Source organism: Carassius carassius, chromosome 22 (genome assembly GCF_963082965.1).
Source record: "Carassius carassius chromosome 22, fCarCar2.1, whole genome shotgun sequence".
In the NCBI taxonomy this organism is placed as follows: domain Eukaryota; kingdom Metazoa; phylum Chordata; class Actinopteri; order Cypriniformes; family Cyprinidae; genus Carassius; species Carassius carassius.
Window position 1 is genome coordinate 29,134,347 of NC_081776.1, and position 14,116 is coordinate 29,148,462.

Below are 14,116 nucleotides of genomic sequence, written 5' to 3' on the forward strand. Positions count from 1 at the left end.
TGTAAAAAATTTTTTACTTTGTAAGGCACATGCAAAATGTGAATTATTATTCATTTTCAAGTGTTTGTGCAAAAATTGTTAATGTGCATGCATGACAGGGAGGTGCCCTCTCAAATGTGTGATTTTTTTCCTGATAATGAAATAACTTAAAATTCAGGTGTCCCACATACATGAGAAATATATTTACAGAAAGCTTGAAATGTCTTTTAAACGAATCAATTCAAAACGAAAGCATTATGTAATCTGTGAAAGTTGCATTTCTCTCTAAAGGTTAGTCCATGTGGAGAGAGTCAGCACTGTGAATTTCATCTTGCAGCAACAAGAACATATTTGTTTATTAATAAATCATTAAAATGTCTCCTTTTTCAAAATTATTGGGCTACTTCTGCCTGTGCTTTGTGGCAAACTTAATGCATGTGCTTGAGCATGGAATATATTAAGGCTCATTATGGGTTATAGATGTAAATTTAATATAAACCTGCGATTAGTTGAATAATGCAATGAATAATGTCAAATGAACGACTAGTAACTAGAAAAATCTTACTTGGGGCAGACCTATTAAATACCCTCTAGACATCTCTGTTAACAGTTTTAAAGCATTTTATATGCATTTGCATAAATTCTTCTTTCAGAATGGTCCGTAATGGAGAGATGTCTTAACACTGATTTTTGCTCTGAAACACACACAAAAATTATATTTGATGTTTTGAGAATGGCCAACCCTTCTCTGCAGATATTGTGCTTCTGGTTTGAGCATTTTTAACCCTCTGAGGTCTAAGGGTATTTTGGGGGCCTGGAGAAGATTTGTCATGCTCTGAAATTTGTGCTTTTTTTAGTTTTTTATAAATATCTAAATGGCTAAAGTCTAATCTCACTGTAATCAGCACAAACTGGGCTATAATAATATGTGAGCAGCATGTATGTACATGATTGTGTTTTTGAGAAAAACATTTTTATGCGCGGTTAGTGAAAAACTAAAAATGTTAAATAACTGGAAAAAGGCCATAAAACACATGCAGAACATTGGTTGCCAGGACTTTTGAGAGCTTGTAGCCTAGAATTTTTCTTTCTAAATGATGTGAAAATCATCTTGTTTACTCACTCACAGAAAACAATATATTGATTAAAATTTTCTAAGAAACTTTTTGTTTGTAAAATTCATATGCGAGTAGGCGTCCACTATCATGAATATCATTGTGATTTACACCTGAGAAGGCCCGCATAATGAGCCTTTCAGTCAGGTAAGTGACTGAGAGGGAAGAGTTACAAGAAAGAATGTGAGGACAAATGTTTTTTTGTCATGTCTGTAATGCATGTGTATTCTCAAATCTAAAAAAGCCTATAAAATACGTTCATAGACGGATATTTTACAGATGTCTGAACTCTGTTTGGTATCTAAATATCCATTGTATGGACGCAACAAAATAAAACCGCTGACGCTCCACTCAGGGCTCCCGTAGTTCTGATTGGTCTCAACCCTCCCCTCACTTGTTTGAGTCATACTGTCGAGCAGAGTAATGCTGCATTCACACTAAACGCGAATAGAGTGTCTGGCATGAATGAAACAAGGGACACAAAGACTGTGTGTGTCATCAGGTGTCAAATAATGCAGACACGGATGTACACACTGTTTTAACGCCTTGCTAGTGGATGCCTTGAAAGGGAACTTTGTGCATTTATAAAATAAAGAAAACAAACAAGGTGCGCTGTCTGCAGCCTTGGTCTGCAGTGATCTTCATTTAAAACGTGTCATTAAAATGAACTGTAACTCAGTAAGCTAGACATGTCTTCTTTTAAACTAAGGAAGTGCTACCAAAAACAAATATTCTGTAATAAAATAGTCCATGTGAAAATAACGCTATGTCCGTCTTTCACGTCTCCCTTCATTATATCTTTTTTATATTTATATACTTGTATTAGGTTTCACATAACGTGTAAACATTTTACTAGTTGGACTTTTTCCAAACTATAATACCCCAGACAGCAGACGACTCTGATCCGGATCCGTTTTCAAACCGGCAAATCCGCGTTACAGTCACATCCGTTTCAGGGCTGTAACACAGATCCAGCCCAGGTGCGGTTTCAGTGGGTGGGAACAACAGTCGCAGAACGGATCTGGGCCGTGTCCGTGGAAACGAGCGCGTGTTTTTTTTTTTTTTTTTCTGGAGTTCAGAACAGAAGACGTCAAGATGGTCGAGGAAAATACAGACTGCTCGCTGTTATCCTCAAAAACCCACCAAGGTATGACACACTGTGCGAACAAACTGTTCTACTAATAAATCAATGTCTTATTATGCAGTGTAACTTACTCGATAACTTAAAGGTTTGGTGTTTTTATTGATCCTTAAATCTGTGTCAGACTGTATTGTTGGCGAACACTAAGGCCTATGTTATCAGAGGACTTGCTAACATGAAGAAAACCCAACAGAAAACGTCCAGAGGTCTGCAATTATACATAATTAACAAATGTTTAACTTAATTACTTAATTTAAACTTGAGTTATTTTAACTCTTTCTATTCATTTTTTTTTTAAGATCGCTGCGTGGTAATTATAGTGAGCTAGTAACGTTTAAGTGCTAACTCTAAAAAAGGATTAACGTTAGTTCACTTCTGAATTAAAATTTCCTTATTTTTTAGGAAAACATTCCAGAGTCTTTCTCTATAGTGGACTTAAGTGGGTTTCCGTAGGGGGAAGGTCCAAATTGCAGATCCATTGCAGTTTCAAAGGGCTGTACTGTACACGATCCGCCGAGGAAATGCTTGAATTTTTGATCTGTTTCCGACGGAACTGCACAGAGTACACGTGCGCATTGCAGAGCTATGCAAGACAAGCGTTTGAGGACAAATCCAAATAATTGTCGTTCCTTTTATTAATTAATTTTTTTAGGAAATGACCGGTCGTTTCGCTAGATGAGACCCTTCTTACTCGTCTGGGATAATGTTTTGAAGATGCAATTTGGAAAGAAAGAAAGACAATAAATAAGGGGAGTAAATTATGAGTAAATTAATTTAGAAGTAAGCTAATCCTTTAAGACTGCTTGCATTTATTTGATCAAATATAAAGTTAAAAGTAATATTGTGAAATATTATTACAATGTTAAATAATTTTCTGTTTGAATGTATTTTAAGATGTAGTTTATTCCTGTAAATTATCAGCATCATTACTGCAGTCTTCAGAGCATGATCCTTCAGAAATTATTCCAAAATGCAGATTGAGTGCTGGATTTATTTTGGTACTCCGTTATCAATAATGGTTCTTATAAAAAAATAAAAAAAATAAAAATAAAATAAAAACCTTTTTGCTGCTTAAAATTTCCTGGAAACATTTTTATGATTCTTTGGTGAACAGAAAGTTCAAAAGAACATAATTTATTTGAAATATATTTTTGCAACATTATAAATGTTTTACTTCTATCAATTTAATGGTTATATGCTGAATGAAAACAGTAATTTCTATTTAATAACACACAAATCAAACATTTGAATGGTTGTATATCATGATTTTTTAATATATTAAAGAGTATAACTGTTTTAAATATTGATAATGTAATCAGAAATGTTTCTTGAGCAGCAAATCATCATTCATTTCTGAAAGATCATGTGACTGAAGACTGGAGTAATGATGCTGAAAATACAGATTTGATCACAGAAATAAATAACATTTCACAATATATTCACAAAGAAAATAAATATTTTAACTGATGATAAGTCACATGCCCCCCCCCCCCCCCCCCCAAAAAAACAGAGCTTTGATCAAAGCAATAAATAATATTTTGAAGTATGTTAAGATAGAATACCGTTATTTGAAATTTTTAATTTTTGAACTATTACAGTTGATCAGATAAATGCTGGCTTGATAAGCAAGGGACATATTTCAAAAATATAAAAAATAGTAATGTGTCCTAGCTTTTGACAGTCGCCTTATTAAGCAGACAGAACGTTCTCAGGGGTATCCTGAATGATAGAAACAGAGAGGGACATGTATTAAATTATATTGTTTGGTATGTTTTAATTTTTATATTTATAAAATCTTTGCCTAAAGATGCTTTTATTTCTGCTAAGAGTATGCTCCATTTTTATTGAGTAAATGTATTGAGAAATTGTCCAGCAATACTATATAACAATCTGTTTCAATTTCAGGTTCCAGAGCAGGGACTGTCAAATAGTAAGGTGAGTCCCCCTTTTTTCTATTTCAGAGGAGGTTAAGTTATTAAAACTATTTGAATGCTACAATGTGTAATTGATTATTGATAATATTGAGTGCCTGATAATGTTACAGCTAGTGGAAATGTATGTGTGACACTGTCACGTGCACTAATTTCCACAATGGAGCTTTTTAATAAACTGAGACTCTTATACATAAGTCTTAAACCCTGCCTTCCTTGCTTTCTAATACTAAATTAAAGTAATAGATTCATAAAATATGTATAATATGCAATTGGTTTTATTATATAAAACAGGTGGCAGCTTTCCCCTTGCTTTTCTTCTTTGTTGTCAGTTATTATAAATAAGTTCAATTTACACTGAACTTCAAATTCCTGAACGGGGTCATTTTTATAAAGTAAACTATTTTCTCTTGTGGACAATATATTTTATGTGAAATATCTGATTCAGGCTAGTACTAAATAAAAAATAAGATGCATTTTGTATGATCCCTCTTTTGTCAAAAATGTTCAACATTTTGTAGATTCTGCAAGGTGTATGTAAACTTTTGACCTTATATGTGTGTGTATACAGTATGTGTGTGTGTATGTGCAGTATGCATGCATACATGTGCATGTGTGTATATATGGCAATAACATTTATGTCCATATGTCATGTTTTTTTTGCTTTGTTTTTTTTAGAGGCAAATGAAAAGGGGGGAACTGTCTTTAAGCTGTGGAGTCAGATGGAAGGATCACATTTACCTCAAAATCAACATTGCAGAGGACTCTATTACTACTAGAACCATCTCAAGCACACAATGGTGACACATTTATAAGAACATTTCCCTGTGATATAAACATTTCCCTGTGGTAATTATTCAGATTATTCTCTTTCTCATTGTGTAGCACTGGTTTAAAGGGTTTGTTCACCCAAAAATTAAAATTCTGTCATTAATTACTCACCCTCATGTCGGTCTAAACCTGTAAAGTCTCCAATCATCTTCGGAACACAAATTAAGATATTTCTTGAAGAATTCCGAGACCTCTCTGACCCTTCAGCTGACACATAATAGCATGTGCTGCTCACGTTCAGTGCATGGATCCTCTCCAAAATAGCACCATGGTGAAATCATTTGTTGAATAAAGGTCTCAGAATTCATCGAAAAAATATCTTAATTTGTGTTCCAAAGATGAACAAGTTGTCTTACAAGTTTGGAACAACATGAGGTGAGTACCCAGCCAACATGTCCATGTGGGCCCCACATGGGATTTATCTGGGCTATGTGGGTGTCAACTGGGCATGGGCTCAGAGTGGGCACTTTGATGAGCTGAATGTGGGCCCCAGCTTGGATACAGTTATGGGCCCCAGTTAGGCTGCCCATTATTGTATATTTGTGGGTCCCAGATGGGCCACATTTGGGCTATATTAGGATATATTTATAGTTACAAACATTTAATAATTATTTTTTTTTGCAGATTATTTATTTCTATGCAGTTATGGGTAGCTACATAATCCTAACAATTAAACTGATTTAATTGTATGTATTTCATGTTTTATATCATTTAGGGTTATATCATAATGTAACAATACAAGATTATTTATTTTATGGAAAATCCTATTTTATTTTATTTCTAAGTATCTCAAATGGTTTTTCTTATAATCTAAAAGCACTTGTGTTATGCGGTCATTGAGTCATGCGATGATTGGCGTGCGTGTCTTCCCGCCCCTTCTCATTCAAAAAACAAAAAACAAAAGAAAAACGGTTGCTACTCGCCACTTCAACAAGGTCTGCACCTGCGTGTCAATGGATAAACTCTCTAAACTATCAAGGTAAGATAATTATATTTCACTTTATATTAGCCGAATTACTGCTGCTGTTATATAATAGGATGTACATATTTTTTTTTAAATATTTGAAAATACAGTAATGGCAGAGTCACTAATGAAACTTAACGAAGCCTGTCGGGATTAAACTGTCATAGCTGAAGGGTTAATGTTAACGTTGTATAAAAAATTAAAATGTTGGCAGTTTACTTAGCAAACGTAGGATGTTGTATTTATACATTCACTGGGCAGAGGCTTAAAACAATTTACAATGCTTTTGAATGTTTCTGTGTGTAACGCAAACGCCCACATAACGTTTTCACTTCCATACCCACCTTACCCACCTATTTGTATTTTTTTGTATTTTTTTATTCCTTATTGTGTTTTTTGTTCTGTCGCTGTTATGTTGCACTGCGGAGCTCTGTCACGAAAACAAATTCCTCGTATGTGTGAACATACCTGGCAATAAAGCTCATTCTGATTCTGATTCTGATTCTGATTCTGATAAAAACGCTTTTAATGTGAGGCAAGTCTGCTTCATAATAGATTAAAAATGCTATCTTTGTGGACAAACGTGTCGGATGTGCCGGTGGAAAAAAAGTGGTGTAAATATAAAAGTTTGAAGAGTTAATGTGCTTAATTAGTAAGACTACACAACAATAATTAGAGAACACATATCAGCTGTGTCTCATTTACAAGGATGCGTCCTCCGGAGGTCACAAAACATTTCCCGTCTGCCTCACGATGGTCCAGCCGGTCAGTCAGCTCCACTGCGGGAGGGAAATGCTGGTTAGCACGGCTTAATTGATAAAACAAACGATACGACTCCAGGTGTTTTAAAGACAGTTACTTTATTTGGTCACCGAACGGGCATTGATAGAGAGTTGCTTCTCCGTCGTGTTGCCAGATCCAGATATTATAAGTGTCTTTGTTGGAGAGCATAAAATGTATAGGTTACAGAATGAAATATGCCAACTCTGGTCACGAAGAATGCTATGCTATTTCATTCAGTTTGGTAGTAAACCTTTTACAAAAATCCTGATAAAAACATTCATGAGAGCAAGTACTTATCCATATAGCAATGCTTTTTAATGAACGTTATTACAGTAATAAGCATTGTTGCATGAATAATAAATGTATCCACACCTAACATGTAGTAAAGTATCAAATTAGGATAAACTAAAATAATGTCTGATTTATTAATGTCCATCCCCCCAAAACATACGGCACAGAGAGTGTAATGAGTTACATTTTAGGTGTTAGTAATTTTTAGCTGTTAACAAACATCTCCTCGTGCGATGACATGGCACCATGACAGATTTATTGTGAAGATGAAAGCCCACAAAAGTGTGGTAAGTTAACTTTAACTTTATACCTTTTATTCTGATGATGTTTGCTAGATCTAAAGCTACATTATTTTTATAAAATATAGTGTGAGTGAACTCTGTCAAGCTATGCTAACTGGCCTTTTCCTCCCGCAGCGCGGCTGTCAGACCAGAAGGGAGACTCGTCGTATAGTCCTTTTATTTGCTCACTTTCCCAGTAAACTAGTATTTTACTCCCACAGTGGCACCAGCAGACCAATAGGGAGACTCGCGAAGACCCAAAAGTCGTACGAGTATGTTAAATAGGTACAGGTAGGTGAACTTTAAAACACTTGAAGTCGTCTTGTTTGTTTTATCAATTAAGCCGTGCTAACTATCATTTCCCTCCCGCAGTGGTGCTGGCTGACCATCACGAGGCAGACGGGAAGAGTCTCCATAAAGAAGACCATTTTATATGTTTTGAGATGATATTTGTTCTCTGAATATTGTTGTATAATCTTACTAATTAAGTACATTAACTCTTCAAACTTTTATTTTTATATTTACACAATTTATTTTCCACTGGCAAAATGTGTTAGCTATGATTTTACTTGTAGGCTATGTGTTCATTGTTGAAATATGGTTAATATTCTGGTAATTCTGTGTTGTTAAAGTTCAGCTCTGAAAAATAAAAGATGAATCATGAATAAAGCTGTTGGTGTGAAGCAATAACATGTGTTACTGAATATATAACAAAATAATAAAATAATAGTACTTTTAAAATTACATTTCTAAACTGAATAGTGTCACTTTTAACTTGTTCATATTACCTTTTAGTAGTATAACTTGGGCAAAAATATCAAGTACTGGCACAACTTAATTATAACCACGCATGCTTTTAAATGCGTTTGTAAATGTTTTAGTAGTATTTTAAAATAATTGCCTTTTCTGTTTTTCTTTCTTTACTGTTTTTTTAGGTATGAAGTTGAGAAGTCTACACAGGCCCAGGAAAAAAAACATTTCATCCTGTTCTGTTCAAGTATTTTTGTATTAACACTTTCTATGAAGCACATAGTATACATTATAAGGGTATTCTTAAAGCATTATAAGGAATGCATTATAATACAACTTATAATATGTTGGATCACCTCATGAATATACATAAGAACAGGTTTAATATATTTACTTATTTGTGGTTATAGCTTTTAACAGTATGATTATAACACAATGAACACGTTTCATCCACTTTTACAATGGATTATATTTCTTATAGTTATAATGTATTATAAGTCTCATATCTTGCCATTTTTCTGATGCTACGTAAAGGTGCCATGTGCAAAAATTGAGGTAAAAATATCCAAAAAATGACCTACACGCATCAAAAGTACGAGAAGAAATAAGGGCGATGATGTCATTAAAAAAATGTAAAGTTATAGTGCTGCTGAGATATCAACCTTAATTAGCAGTAGCATTATTAGCCCCGGCCCGACAGGTGTCGTAATACCAGTTTCGGCCATGGGAGGCGGTATGCGGGCAACATAACCACCAGCCAACCTGCAATACACGAATAACTCGCACGGCTTGTGGGTGTACTTGAACCTGATGTCAATCATGTGGAAAGTACAGCCCACTACTTCATTTCAGTTCAGGGAAGAGAGCGGAAGGATGACTTAAGCCCTTGGCAAGAGACCACCACCCGCTACAGGGAAACAACCGCGCTCGGAATCACAAATCAAATCCGATAAGAAAAGGAGCCGAACCAGAGTAAACATCAGCACTGGTTTCAATCGCTGGAGACAACTGATGGACCTGAAAGAAATGAGGTTCCGAACTTGCAACATTTCATTTGGATTGGTAAGTTAGATGCTGTTAGTATTTCGCTAGAAGTTTGTTTTATATGTTTGTGTATTTTTTTTCCGGGAAGTTATAACATAGAAATGTATCGAAGGCTGTTCGATAAATGTGCTAATGTTAGCGATGGCTAACTGTAGCTGCGTTTGATAATTAGCTAGCTATAACTTACCTATTTTTTTATATCATAAGTAACCTGCTCTGTCTAGTCTGTTGGTCTCCGTGTCCTCTTTGCTTCGTGGTTTTTCTGTACGTGAGAAAATTCATGTGTGGCGTGAAAGCGTGTGAAAAGAGTCAATTGGGTGTGCGATGTTGACCAATGATGTTGACAGAATGCTGTCTGTCAAATTAATTTAATTCAAATAATGTGTATATACAACTCAATGTAATATGAACAAAACGAATATGAACATATTCACTGGTAAAGGTGAAGGGGAGTAGCTTGAAGATGTCATGTTTCAAAATCACTTGAGATCACCCAACGTTCCTCTGGAGGCAAAACGTCCTCTTATGGTAGCGGTTCTCAATTCCAGTCCTCACACCCCATTGCTCTGCATATTTTGCACGTTTCTCTTTAACACACCTGATTCAGATAATCAGCTCGTTAGAAAAGAACTCCGTGCATGAACTGTTTTTCAAATGTTCATTGCTCCCTACTCTCTGAGCAGGGGAAATCTGTTGAAGTTTACCTTTAAATTCACGTCTTGCACACTTCAATGCACTTTGATTGGAACATATAGCTACGTTCACTTCGAACTGGAATCATGGCTGAATATCCTGTGATGTCCACTTCGCAGGGCACTTATGTTCGAATAGAACAAATGTCTGAAGCGCTAAGAGAAACGTTCAAAATGTGCAGAGCAGTGGGGCGCGAGGACTGCAATTGAGAACCGCTGTCTTATAGGCTTCAGCTATGCTCTAGGGTTGTTGTGAAGGTAGGGGCGGAGCATAGAGACTATGCCGTTTCTCGTTTGTTACTCTAGAGTAGACCAATTCACTTTATTGAGGCATACTGCCCCCATCTGGTATGGAATGTGGAGTATGACTTGATTTTTTTGCCAGATATGACAGATGGCACCTTTAAAGCGGTCAAAGACCACTTATAAAATAGTAGTAGTAATAATAATAATAATAATAATAATAATAAAAAGTTTTCTCTCAAACAGCCATAAGATCAGATATAAGATCAGATGAATTTGTAATATGACACATTTGCTTTGAACTATTTTTATTGTAATATCAGTTTGATTACTTTGATGGTACCCCTTAGACAGCTGTTGGGTAACTCTGCAACTATATCAACTAGAGGTCATTAGAGTATTAGTATGTCTGCTACTGTAAATATATGCTTACACTTTATTTTGATGGTCAACCAACAGATAAACTAACATGGGTGTCTTTGCAAGTACGTCAGCTTATTCTATCATATTAGATTCTACCATTCTTGAGCATATTAATACTCTAATGAGAGTTAGTTGGGATGTAGTGGCAAAGTTGCTTATAATCGATTGATTAAGGGGACCATCAAAATAAAATGTAACCACATAAAAGATTGATTTTTTTTTTTCAGTTAAGAGTATTAAGCTCACATCAATTAACATAAGCCCCTGCACAGTAACACTCAAGTAACACTCAACATCTAACCACTCACAAGCTGTAATAAGATTTTGTGCAGATCTTAAATAAACAATGTCAAAATATGATACAGTCCATTATACTGTAAGTTAAGTAGATTTAATATGGTGTTCATTGTGTTATAAATAATCATACTCTTAAACTTATAACCATGATGAATTATATTATGTATTGTATTATGATGTATTATAATTGTTATGATTATTCATGAGTTGATATAACATATTATACGTTTTTTTTATAATACATTATGCATTCATTATAATGCCTTAAGAGTACCCTTATAATTTATTATAAATATGGGCTTCATAGAAAGTGTCACCGTATTTTTATCCAGTTTTTATTGTGTTTTGTTTTATTTCGTTTTACCCAATAAAAAAATGTGATTTAGAGATTCTGAGTTGAAGTCATTTTCTTCACATTTGAAATATTTTAACATCTAATTTAAAATTTATTAAGCACCAAATTTTTAGGTAAATAAAACATTTTAATTTAGAGTTTTATTGCATATTAGCACGTTAACTTTATCCAGAGGAATTAATAAAGAAATATAAATGGGGCCCAGTTCTGACCCACTGTGGTCCCACTAAAACCCCATATAAGGGCCATTTGTGGGTCTAGTGTAATCACCCATCTGGGCCCCATAAGGGTTTTGTATGTGGCCCACCTTGGCCCCAGTTATTAGAACCCATTTGGGACCCATGTGGGCCCCTCTAATGAACACCCACATGGACCCCACTTGGAGCCCACTATGGAACCATCATGGGCCCCTATGGGTTAACACACACGGGGCCCATGTGGAGCCGATGGACAAAAATGTACGGGTCCCATTTGGGTTGCCCATGCAGGGCCCAACTGACAGCCCACCAAAAACCCACATGGAAATGTTGGCTGGCTAATTAATGACAGAATTTTTATTTTTGGGTGAACTTACCCTTTAAGCTTAGCAAATATTATGTACAGGAAGCACTAGAAGTAGAGACTTGTACTGCTTGGGGTAGTGTACCAAATAAACCTTTAATTTTGCTTTTTTGTGCATAAATTATCAAAAGGAAAGAAAAGATGCACAATGGCACATCTTTTGCATTGTTTTTTGTAGTAATTCAATTGTTTTAATATGAATATTGTTTTAATAGAGTGTTCAGTACAGTAATTGTCTATACATCTAAATCAGTACCTTAAACGTTTTGTTGTCTTAAGAGCTTCGTATAACAACTTAACAAAAAAAAATAGCAGTGCCATAAGACAGTAAAATATTTAATTATATATTATGTAAGATGCTTGTAATGATTGCTTTAATGGTATTAATTATTTATTCTTAAATACAGTCATAATCTACTTATGTGATTTGTATTATCAGTTAACTGTACAAATACTGTGGTATATGGACATTACTTTTTTATTTGTAACAAAGAAACATGCATTTTCTGTAAAGGTGTTCTGAAATATGTTTATTTTCTATATATAGAAAATAAAACTTCTATTTAGCACACACATGGTGATAAAAAAGGATTAATATGATAAATGTTGCAATGCTGTTCTTTCAATTTATAAAAAAATAAATAAAAATAAATTCTCAGCTCCTTTTAATAATAATAATAATAACTATATATATATATATATATATATACACACACAAACTGTATATATATTTTTTCTTTTTTTGAGTAGAAAATCTGAATATTAGAAGGATTTCTGAATGATTGTGTGACTGGAGTAATGATGCTAAAAATTCAGCTTTGAAAGTCAGCTTTGATTTTTCCCTAATAAACTGTTTAACTGCACTCGAAAGTGAATCTCAAATTATTTAGTGGGATGATTAAATGTATTCAAAATAAACTACAAACATAAAATCTATAAATTTATTTTGTCCTCACATTCTTTCTTGTAACTCTTCCCTCTCAGTCACACACCTGACTGAAAGGCTCATTATGCAGCTCATTATGCAGGCCTTTGTCTTCTCAGGTGTAAATCACAATGATATTCATGATAGTTGACGCCTACTCGCATATGCCTTTTACCAACAAAAAGTATCTTAGAAAATTTAAATCAATAAATTGTTTTCTGTAGGTGAGTAAACAAGATGATTTTCACATAATTTAGAAAGAAAAATTCTAGGCTACAAGCTCCAGACAGACAGTCTTGTGAACAAATGTTATTTATGTTTTATGACCTTATTTCAGTGACTTCAAAATTTTGGTAATAAAAGCTATGTATTGGATTACAATCAACCAAGAAAAATATTCAGGCAGCTGTTAGTATGACTATCACTAGCAACACTTAGTCAGGCAAACCTTAGCCTTAATGATTGCCTGTTGTCTCCTGGCCATGCTGACATCCAGGTTCATTCAGACTTGGTCTGAATACATTTTGGTTCCAAATTTGTTTGACTGGTAGTCCACTCTTTTGATATCGGGGCATTTAAATGATTATGAGTACAAGTACGAGTACAGGAGCCCAGTATCGTGCCCGATATTGATACCAGTATTGGTATCGGTGCATCCCTACTTGTTACTGTCATTTAAAAGTAATTCTTTACCTTACAATATTACTGTCTCAGAACTGTAATGCATTACTGTCTCAGAACTGTAATGCATTACATTACTCCTGTATTACTTTTGAGTTACTTTCACCAAAATAACTACGGAAGCAGACCTGCCAACCTTGGGATGTTTTTTGAGTACCATCAGCTCAGTTTGGAGTAAACAGTTTATGGTTTACCATACCTGTTTATTAATTAATTTATTTTTGCTATTTAGTTGTTTTTATGCTATTTAAAAAAAGAGAAAAAAACTCCAGTACACTTCTGTAAAGGGCTGGGCCATATGAGCAAAAAATCTCTTTATTTTTTGTCTGATTTGTGGTATATGGTAGCCTATATCTTGGTATTTTGTATTTGGATTAAACAATTAAAGTGGATGTAAGCATGTAGGCATATATTATAGGGGTGCATGATATATATCGGCCGATGATTAATACGCATCTAGTCAGTAAAGCCGGTTCTCTAATCAGCGGTAAATACCAGCAGGAGGATAAAGGAGAATCGCTAAAGCAAAAGCTAATGCACCTCTGACAGCAAAATGGAAATTTTTCATTGGTTTTTTAACATTTACAGATGGAGAATATACCTGTGAAAAGTTATGCATTAAGGAAAACATCACATCTCAGACACATTAAACAGCATGTCTCTGTCAGCCTCACACGCAGCCTTTCTGTCAGAGCATCTGACGAGGTGGCTACGACCGCGACTTGCTTCATTTTTAATTCATTAATGTCTTTTTTTTTTTTTTTTTTACAATTTTGGGCTGAAAGTGTGTTGTAACACAAGCGTTACTGATCATGTAAGAGGTAAAATA

The 14,116-nt window shown here is 34.6% G+C and overlaps 1 protein-coding gene across 1 annotated transcript in view; it reads right to left on the minus strand.

The window, feature by feature from the left end:
• Positions 1-14,116, minus strand: part of LOC132099275 (NACHT, LRR and PYD domains-containing protein 12-like) — a 225,241-nt gene that overhangs the window by 17,205 nt on the left and 193,920 nt on the right. The window lies entirely within an intron of this gene.